Here is a 9,943-nt window from a genome sequence, read left to right on the forward strand (position 1 = left end):
AATAACACAGTAATTCAAAGCTATCAATTCTTCCTTATTCATTGTCCAACCTTTCAGATATATAAAAAGTAACCAAAAATACCAATATTAGTATCAGAAGTACCTTAATCTTTAAACTGACATCCTTCCTCTTTAACACATTAAAGTGGCTCTTGACAACAGATTTCTGCAATGTAAGAAGTCTTTTGATTTCCTTTACTGCTGCCTTTATAGGTGTTGATTGTGGATTTAAAAAAATGAAATTGTTGACAGTTTCAGTAATTTCTCCATCTATCATGAGATTGCTTGTTGGTCAAGTGGTAAGAATTTTGTTTTCTTGGTGTTGAGATGTAATCCAAATTAAAAACTGCTTGAATTTTCTTCAGTTAGTGCTTCAAGTCTTCTTTACTTTTTGTGAGCAAGGCTGTGTCAGCTGCATAAATTAGATTTTTAATTTGTCTTCTTCCAAATCTATTTTTACACTCTTGTTCATACAAATTAGTTCTTAAATTATTTGCTCAGCATACAATTGAACACATTCCCCCTCCTCGCATTTAAATTTTGTAATGTCCCCTTGTTCTGGTCAAATAAATCTTCTTGGTCTATGGATAGGTTCTGTTTGAGCAAAATCAAGCGTTCTGTAATTCTCATTCTTTTCAAGGTTATCCCTGATTTGTTATGAGACACAGAGTCAAATGCCATTTAATAATCAATAAAACACAAATAAGTCCTCTGCTTGAACAAAGATCCATTTGGCATCAGTAATGTTATTACCACTGCCTCTACTGAATCCTGCTTGAGTTTCTGGAACTTTCCTATATATACATTGTTCTAGTGATAGTCAGAAAAATTCTACTTGTTTGTAACATAAAAGATATTATTGAAAATTTACATCTTCTGTTATTGCTCCTTGAGTTGAGTACTGCTGAGTTAGAACCAACCCGTAGCTGACCTTCCAGTGTGCTTTCATTGTATGAAAGGTTATGCCCATCTTCCTCCCATGGAACAGCTGATGGACTTCAACATCACACTTTTCTGTTGGCAGCGCAATACCTTACCAATAAGACATGGGTCTTTTTGTTTGGAATGGATCTCATCAAGTCTCCTGGCACGAAGTAGCTGTCATCAACTTTCTTGGCATAGACAGGTGTCCAAAGCCATAACTGCACCTACTTTTTTAACTGCTTCAATTGGTTTTCCAGTAAGTTCTGGGTTCTTAGTTTTTCCCAAAGCAGTCAACACAATTTTTACTTATTCCTTCTGTACCATTTGTTCTTTTTCATATATTTAAACTCCTTGAAGCAAGAAGGTCTGTTTTGGAGAAAATGCCATCAAGGTGCTCTTTATAGGCAAGAATGGTCAAGCTTTGTCTCACTTATTTTGAGCGTGTTGTCAGGAGGGAGCATCCTTGGGAAAATGGATTGTGGTGAGAAAAGAGGAGGGCCAGTAAAAGATATAGAAGGCCCTCAATAAAAAGAATTGACACAATGACAATAACAATAGGATTGAGCACGAAGGACATTGTGACAATGGTGCAGGGAGGGAGAGGGTCACCCTGTTGTTCGTAGGGTGACTGTGAGTACTTGTTGACTCGACAACTCTCTAACACCAATAATGATTTCCTGTAAAGGGTCAGTTTAACCTGTTCTTTTTAGCACAGTATCTAAGTGTATTCCTCATGCATTTGACTTTCGGGGACTGACAGTGGTTGACCAGATCAAGGATTGAATCAATTGGACAAGAAACGTGCATATCCTTAAATTCTCTGAATCTAGATGGAGCCTAGTGGTCTTTTTGGTGTTAATGACTTTGTGGCCTCATCCTAACCCAGAGTGGTGTACAAAGCCTTGAGACTTGCAGACTTAGTTTATTCTGAATCATTTTATCATTCTCAGTGATGCAAACTTTCCCAGTAAAGACTAGAGTCAAGTTCAATCTCAAAATTATATTTTGATATGTTGTTGTTATATACTACTGAGGTGAACTGACAGATAGCTGGCCGTTCAGTGGGTTTTCAGAAGCAGTGTAACAAAGGATGTTGTGCATGTTTTCTGTCATTGAGCAAAAGCACAATTCCTTACCATTATGTCTCCAGGTCAAAGGCATCGATTCTGTCATCCTTATTCATTGTCCAACACTCAGATGCATAACAAGTGATTAAAAAGACTATGATTTGAATCACATGCACCTGAGGCTTAAAACTGACATCGTTACACCACAATAATTTGAAGAAGTCCCTAACTGCAGATTTTCCTAGTGAAATGCATCTTCTGATTTTCTGACTGTTGGTACTAAGGGTGTTACTAGCAAGATGAAGTTGTTAAGAGTTTCAGCATCTTCTCCATCTATTATAATGTTGCCTATCATTCCAGTGATAAGAATCTGTGTCTCTTGACATTGAGATACAACCATACTGAAGGCTATATTCTTTAATCTTATGCAACAAGTGTTTCAAGTCATCCTCACTTTCAGAAAGCAAGGTTGTATCATGTGTGTAACGCAGTTTATTGATGAGACTCCTTCCAATTCTGATGCTACAATCCTCTACATAGAGCCCAGCTTCTTAGAAAATTTGTTCAGCATATAGATTAAATAACTATGCGCAGAGAATACAACCCTGATGCACTACTTCCTTCTTAATTTCAAACCATGCAGTGTTCCCCTGCTCTGTTCATACAACAGATTCCTGCTCTAGGTATAAGTTTCGCATGAACACAATTAAGTGGTCTTGTCAGCTACAACTTGTTATAATCCACACAGTCAAACATCTCTGCATAGTCAAAGAAGCACAAATAGACATTTTTCTGCTATTCTTTACTTTCAGCCCGAATCCATCTGACATCAGCAATGATATCCCTGGTGCCACAGCCTCTTCTAAATCCTGCCTGAATTTCTCGCTATTCCCCCTGCTTGCTGAAACGGAAGAGGACCTGAAGCGCCTGCTGCAGAGTGTCAAGGACTGCAGCCTACAATATGGATTGAGGCTCAATGTCAAGAAGACAAAGATTCTCCCCACTGGACCAATTGGCAGCATCAGGATGGATGGTGAAGAGATTGAGATTGTACACAGCTTTAGTTTGCTTGGCTCCACAGTCAACAGTCTTGGCACCAGCAGCCAGGAAATTAAAAGGCACATTGCCATGGGAAAGTCAGCTGTTAGGGACCTCTCCAAAGTACTGAAGAGCAATGGTGTCTCTCTGGAGACTAAGGTGCGTCTGATACAGGCTATGGTCTTCGCAATCACTTGCTATGCATCAGAGAGTTGGACAATGACCAAAGAGGATGGAAGGAGAATTGATGCCTTTGAGCTGTGGTGCTGGAGAAGAGTATTGAGAATACCATGGACTGCTAGGAAAACAAACAGATTCGTCCTGGAAAGGGTTAAACCAGGTGGCTCCTTGGAGGCAAGAATTCTGAGGCTCTGTCTAACATACTTTGGACATGTTGTGAAGAGAGACTGGTTCTTGGAGAGGGACATCATGCTTGGGAGGGTGGAGGGACAGCGCAGGAGAGGAAGGCCCTCTATGAAGTGGATTGATTCAGTGACTGGGATAATTGGGATGGGAGTGTCAGAGACAGTGCGATTGGCACAGAACAGAGCAGAGTTTAGGGCTGTTGTACATAGGGTCGCTATGAGTCGCAAGCGACTTGACGGCACATAACAACAACAACAACAACATTTACTGTTCCAGTCATTTTTGAACGACAAAAAATCCCCATATTGGTTTGCTTACAAAATCTGTATACATTGTGTTTCACACTATTCTTCACTCACATTATGTGTTATGCAATCATTAATTCCCATGCATTGTGTTTTATAAAATTAATCACCATTGGATCTGCCCTATCTATTAAGATGTCCTCCGAATCCCTCCCATTTCCTTTACTCCACCCCTCAACACATAAACTGGGAAAATCTGTGATTTGGTCCCTACCCATTCTCACCCCTCTGCTCCCACCCCTTCCTCCCCTTGGGTCCCCATATATATTTTATTCATTATCCTTCTATTTTACAATAATTATCTATACAGTATTTGTCCTTATGAGACTGAGTTAGCTCACCCAGCATAATGCTCTCCAGTATGTCCCAAGATACACAGTATTTTTCAAAATCATTGCTCCTGAGTGTTGCATAGTATTCCACTTGAACATACCACAGTTTCTCAATCTATTCAGTTGTGGTTGGACATTTGGGCTGTTTCCATGTTAATATGATGGTGAATAATGCTGCTATAAATATTGGTGTACAAATTTCTATTTTGGTTACATTCCTAGTAGTGTAATATCTGGGTCATATGGAGTTTCTAGGTTCAACTTTCTGAGGAAACGCCAAACTGCCTTCCACAGTGTTTATAACTTTTTACCATCCCATCAATGAGTGTTCCCACCTCGCTACATCCTCCCTCCAACATTTATTGCTTGCTGCTCTGCTAGACTTCGCCAGTGTTACTGGGCTGAGAAGGTATCTCATTGTGGTTTTGATTTGCATCTCTCTCATTGCCAGTGATTTTTGAGCATTTCTTTGTGTGTCTGTTGGCCATTTGAGTGTCTTCCTCTTTGAAAAAAAATATTTTCATATATTTTTCCCACTTCATAATTGGATTATCAGTCGTTTTATTCTGGAAGCCTAGGAGTGTTCTGTAAAACTTTGTTATGATATGAGAAATTACAACATGCTCTAAACAGCATAAACAATACTGCTGAGATTTGTTTTTATATATTTGTGTGTGTGTGTGTGTGTGTGTGTGTGTGTGTTATCTTTTTTTATACTTTTGTGTGTGTATGTGTGTGTGTGGTATATTTTTTTACCTTTCTATTATAAAAGCTTTAGTGACCTAGTTGGCAAAAAAATGTGCTGCCAATCTAAAGGCAAAATGTTCAAATCCACCAACTGCTCCTTAAGAGAAAAATAGACCATCTCCTCCCATTCAATTTACAGACACTGAAAATCCACTGGGGAATATGCTATTAGTCCTTTCCAACTCAAAGGCAATTTGTAAGTAATTTCATAGTAACTGGTTAAACCTAGTTATTTACAACTTAAAAAAAAGTTGTTGTTGTGTACCTTGATTAGAAACTGACCCATAGCAGAACCTCAAGTGGGTTTTCAGAGCCATTAGATTTTATGGGAAGAGATTACATGTTCAACTATATACAATCTCATTTCTCACTTCTTTCTTCATTATATTTGTTTGGGGGAGGGCATGGACAGCAAGTTTATTTGGTGAATGCTGCTGGCAAGTATTATCCGAGAGCTACAAGATGGGAAAGGAGCTGGGACAGCCTAGGAGGCTCTCAGGGTTACATAAAGTCCCACACAGGAGAAGGCACGGGGCTCTGGGGACACAGGAAGGGCTGCCCTCAGCCATTCAACACCATTCAGATGAGCTCTTCATAGTTGATACAACCATTGATGTCCTCATGCCCTGCCACCAGCATCTCTACTTCTTCCTCTGTCATCTTCTCACGCAGTGTGACAAGGACATGCCGGATTTCAGCGCCCATGACAGTGCCCTTTCCTTCCTTGTCAAACACCCGAAGGCCTTCAACATAGTCTTCATAGGTGCCGTGTGGTCCTTCTTCTTGTCCACCGTCTGCAGCATGGGCAGGAAGTGCTCAAAATCCAGGACCTTCACATTCATTTCATCCCTCTTGGTGTTTCCCAGGACCTTGAGCACCTTGGCGTTGGTGGGGTACTGGCCCAGGGCCCTCATTACATCTCCACACTGGCTGGACAGGATCTTTCCATCATATGTTCTGTCAAACAGCTCGAAGGCCTCCTTAAATTCTGTGATATGGTCCTCGGTGAATTCACACATCTTGAGCGCTCAGGTATTGGGACCTGTTCCTGCAGTAATAGCCTCTTCATTATATTTAAATACACAATTCAATTAACTACTTAGGACTAAGAAATGAGTTGGAAAACTTGTGAAAAGATTTTATACAAGGATATTTCAGTCTCCAGGCTTTTAAAAAAAATGTAGCTAGTTTGGTTCAATGTATACTTTCCCAGATTATACTGCCTTTAGAGGAGAAGAATTTCTTTGGAAATACATTTATTTAAAGAAAATCAATGATCTCATCAATACACACACACACACACACACACACACACACACACAATTATTTGTGAAATGAGGTAGGGTTAGTATAATTTTGTTCCCTGTCCTCATCAACCTCTTCATTTTTCTTCAGTCTTTGTGTTTGAGACTTCATAAAATAATCATTAAGGAAATTACTTGCATATAAAACATCAGCTGGCAATAGACTTTCCAACAATACCATATTCCAGACAAAATATCATTTTATTATGATTAAATTCAAACTGTATGAGACCTCAAAGGCTAAATGTGATATTTCTATAATAGTTTTATAAAATGATCAATCTCTGCTATTGATGATGTGAGTAGTAGGTGACGTGAGATTATTTACTCCTTTCAGATCTGAAATTATAAAGTGGATACTAATAGTATGTATCCTTTCCATCACATCAGTGCTTCAATATGGAAAAATACAGAACAATTGTTATTATCTCAATTTTGTACTATTTAAACATTATTCTATATTTTAAAAAATATTATTATATTTAAATGATATAATATTTACTAAATTATTTAGAATATATGTACATACACACACACACACACATTGCTGTTATGTACTGTAGAGTCAGAACTGACACATAGGTGACCCTTTAGCAGGTTTTCAGAGGCAAGTTAATCACAAGGGAGGAGATTACCCATCCTTCTCCCTCAGAGTAGGTGGACTGCGAACCACATACCTTCGGGACTGCAACACAGATTTTCCCCACTAGGCTACTACAGCTGTGTGTACTCTCTCTCTCTCTCTCTTATATATATATATAGTATATGTATGTGTATATGTGTATATGTGAATATGTATATATGTGTATATGTGTATGTGTGTATATATACACACACACACACACACACACAATACATGGCTCCACAGTCAACATTCTTTGCACCAGTAGCCAGGAAATTAAAAGATGTATTGTGATGGGAAAGTCTGCTGTTAGGGACCTCTCCAAAGTACTGAAGAGCAATGGTGTCTCTCTAGAGACTAAAGTGTGTCTGACACACGCCATGGTCTTTGCTATCACTTCTTGTGCATTAGAGAGTTGGACAGTGACTAAGGAGGATAAAAGGAGAATTGATGCCTTTGAGCTTTGGTGCTGGAGAAGAGTATTCAGGGTACCATGGAGTGCTAGAAAAACAAACAGATTCATCCTGGAGAGGGTTAAACCAGGCTGCTACCTGGAGGCAAGGATTCTGGGCCTTCGTCTAACATACTTTGGATATGTTGTAAGGAGGGACCAGTCCCTGGAGAAGGACATCATGCTTGGGAGGGTGGAGGGACAGAGCAGGAGGGGAAGGCCCTCTATGAGGTGGATTGATTCAGTGACTGGGGTAATCAGGATGGATGTATCGGAGACGGTGCGATTGGCACAGGACAGAGCAGAGTTTAGGGCTATTGTACATAGGGTTGCTATGAGTCGCAAGTGACTCGAAGGCACATAACAACAACACAACAGCAACAACATACATACTATATACTATATATCATAGATGATACACACACACACACACACACACACACATAGTTTTTGTTAGGTGCCTTTGAGTTGTAGACAACTCACAGTGACCATATGAAAGAAAGACCTGAGCACTGTTCATAGAGTTTCCGGAGGCAAGCCATTTTGGAAGTGGATGCTATTCCTGCTTCCATATACATTACACACACACACACACACACACACACACGTATAATATCTCAAACCTAAGCCAAACCCACTACCATGGAATTAGTTTCCACTCATTGTGAGCTGAGCAATCATTCAATTTTCAAGGCTGTAAATCTATAACAGAGGAGACTCATCTTTCTTCTTAAGTCAGTTGATGGATACAAATGCATGTCCTTTTTGTTAACATCCTGAATATATTTGTATATACAATATACATGTATTAACACATTTCTCCACTTCTTAACTACAATTATTTTATTTTGATCATATGTACATGCTTACTTGGTTTTATTTTCTGCTTTGCTGTCTTACAAATGTTTCATAGGAAGACTAGGGTTGTGAGGTATGGTTTTTAAGGGCAATCAAATGACCCTGACCTTGAAGCATTTCCTCCTGCTTACTGATACATCACGATTATTTTTTTCCCCATTCTGTGCACAAACTGTAAACCTTCTCCATCCTCTTCATATGAGAAAAGTAAACTGCTTATTTGAAAAGTATTTAATCATACTTTTTAAAACACTGAAACAAAGCTTGAGAGTGATTTCATTTCAGACTTTTCAAACTGAGTACAGATAAATCAGTTTGATGTTAGCTTGTTACAAAAGAGAAACCTGTTTTGTTGTGATAAAGTATCACTAGGAGACACTTCACAAATGGCACATGGATATTCTTTTTTGTTAGTTTTACTTTCAAGAGACAAAGACATTACATTTCTTAAGACAAAACAATTCAAAATTGTTTCCTGGATTTAAAAAAATCACACATTTTACGGTTGTTCCTTATCTCAAGATGCCAACATTTTCCAAGATAAGACAGATTATAAGTCAAGGCTGCAACAGAAAACAAATCAGCTGAAGCACACCTAATTAACACTAATAGGATAGTAAATCTATGTTTTACTGTTTATTGACTTCTTGCCTTCCCTATAGATGATAACTGGGGTTGCTTCTGTCATGTAAAGTGGAATCAAGATAGTACCATGTCTTTAAATCTGTACTTTAGGAAAATAGATGTTATCAACATTATGTGGTGAAGTAACATAATACTCACAATTGTCAAGGAGTAGGGGAAAGAGATGAAGCTACAATTATTTAAACTAGAGAGTAATGCATAGCATTATCTGTCAGTCCTTTTCACATTCATGAATTGTTCATATAAAACACAATATATACTTGATCACTTTTTTTAAGGAAAGAATTTGATTTGTTCTCTCTCAGAATCATAAATGTAAAAGTGTGTTTGGGGTTATTATTGAGATGTTATATTTCTATGCTAAACCCACTTGGAAAATTAACCATATCAGATGAAGCTTCAGAATCCTTGACTCCAGTAGCCAGGAAATTAAAAGACATATTGTGATGGGAAAGTGTGCTGTTAGTGATCTCTTTAAAGTACTAAAAAACAATATTGTAACTCTGGAGACTAAGATGTGCCTGATATAAGCCATGGTCTTTGCAATCACTTGCTATGCATCAGCGTGCTGGACAATGACTAGGGAGGATAGGAGGATTGATTTGATTGAATTGATGCCTTTGAGCTGTGGTGTTGGAGAAGTGTATGGAATATACTGTAGACTATTAAGAAAATGAACAGGTTTGTCTTAGAGACGGTCAAAACAGGCTGCTTCTTGGAGGTAAGGATCCTGAGGTTTCATCTGATATACTTTGGACATGTTACAAGGAGGGACCTGTTCTTGGAGAAGGATGTCATGCTTGGGAGGGTGGATGGACAGCACAGGAGGGGAAGGCCCTCTATGAAGTGAATTGATTCAGTGACTGGTGTAATGGGTATTGGTGTGTTGGAGGCAGTGAGATTGGCACAGGATAGAGCAGGGTGTAGGGCTGTTGTACATAAGGTCACTATGAGTCACAGGCAACTCAAAGGCACATAAGAACAACAACAACATTAAGTTTTAGTTGACTTACTGGCACCTAACAACATCAATGTGACAAATTCAACCCTTGTCTTTTCCTGGGATTTCCTCATAATCCCCGTTCATGTATATTTAAATTATGTGATAGTAATGAGAAAGGTCAAAGTCTTTCTCTTAACTTTGTTATTGCAGGGATTAAGAAAACCTGTCATATCATACAAAAGTACATTTCATTTTATATACGAAGAAAAGTGTTAATATGTGCCTTGAAAAAAATTTCAGTTCTTAGTCTCTGAATGTTTATGGTTCATTTGTGCTCTGAT

At 38.6% G+C, this 9,943-nt stretch overlaps 1 pseudogene; it reads right to left on the reverse strand.

Annotated features, from left to right (window-relative positions):
- Nucleotides 1-5,358: 5,358 nt before the first annotated feature.
- On the reverse strand, nt 5,359-5,798 carry LOC102851436 (annotated as a pseudogene).
- Nucleotides 5,799-9,943: the final 4,145 nt, after the last annotated feature.

Source organism: Elephantulus edwardii, unplaced genomic scaffold (assembly GCF_000299155.1).
Source record: "Elephantulus edwardii isolate Elephantulus edwardi_28Jun2011 unplaced genomic scaffold, EleEdw1.0 scaffold00125, whole genome shotgun sequence".
Taxonomy (NCBI): Eukaryota; Metazoa; Chordata; class Mammalia; order Macroscelidea; family Macroscelididae; genus Elephantulus; species Elephantulus edwardii.